Here is a 1,220-nt window from a genome sequence, read left to right on the forward strand (position 1 = left end):
TTTTTAATAGGTGTAGAGCTTAGCTAATTTTAAAAAATATTAAAAACTGTTTCGGTGTTTTGTTGCGCTACCTGGCGGATGGCAGACAAACTGCCGATTTCCAGTGTTCAAAGAATTTCCGAGGGTGGCGTTGGCGTCTGTATCATCATCAATCTCCGTGTCTTTTTACCTTCACATTTAAAAATATATTGGAAGATTTACTATCGATAAATGAATGGTTTAAATACTGGGTCAGGTTAATGAATCTAATACAAATAATTACACACGCGTAGCGTGATATAATGTGTGCATTATTCGATATGATTAAAATCAATAAACAATAAAAACGAAGAGGAAAATAATACACCCGAGTTCACTTCATGCCTAGAGTCACTAAATGAGCTTTAAGGTATCGGCACTCCGTACCCCAAAATTGCAATCCGCTATTCGGGGAAACAAGAATCCTAGAGAGACACAAAGATAAATTGACCCGCGAGGTTGTGGAAGCCTACCACATCATATCCGCCGCTAATCAATGCATAATTGTTGAATCGGTAGCCTTAACAAGCAAGGAAATAGACTTTTTAACAGGGACAATGAAGAACCCGCATGAGTCACGGTTGCCGCGAGACATCAGGCACGATGACAAAGCGACAGCCGACCACGGATGAGGTGTTCGTCTTCCTCTCTGACAATGGTGACCCCGCACGAACCAAGACTGACGCAAATACACCCTGCACCACGGCAACGGAACGGCCAACAACGGATTTGGTGTTTAAACAAAGAACCAGTGTCTCAAGCATGTGCCCGCGATGGAGCACCCGACTATGTGCTTTATATTTCTGTTTCTTTTTCTTTCTTTTGTCATCTTTATGGGAATCTTGACGATGTTCTTCCTTCTCTTCATCCTTGTAAATATAGTTGTGAGTAGCGCTCTTTTCTGTCTCTTCTCTCTTCTCCATACGTGTGCGCTAATACCGTGCAAATGTTCAACTGCCTTCTCCAAAATAGCCGTCATTCGATCACAGTATCAACGACGAGTATCACAATGTAAAGGAATATTGACCCGCAAAACATGTGGACAAAATAAATAATTTATTCAGCAACCATTTTAACTCGGAAGAGAGTGATCACCTTAACACGAGCTATAAATATACTGCCAAAAATACATAAATGTATTTCGGAAATGTTTGCTTGAAGCACTGAACATGAAGTAAGAACTGCAATGCTGGATTTTATTC

Source organism: Ixodes scapularis, unplaced genomic scaffold (genome assembly GCF_016920785.2).
Source record: "Ixodes scapularis isolate PalLabHiFi unplaced genomic scaffold, ASM1692078v2 PGA_scaffold8__174_contigs__length_109621045, whole genome shotgun sequence".
Taxonomy (NCBI): Eukaryota; Metazoa; Arthropoda; class Arachnida; order Ixodida; family Ixodidae; genus Ixodes; species Ixodes scapularis.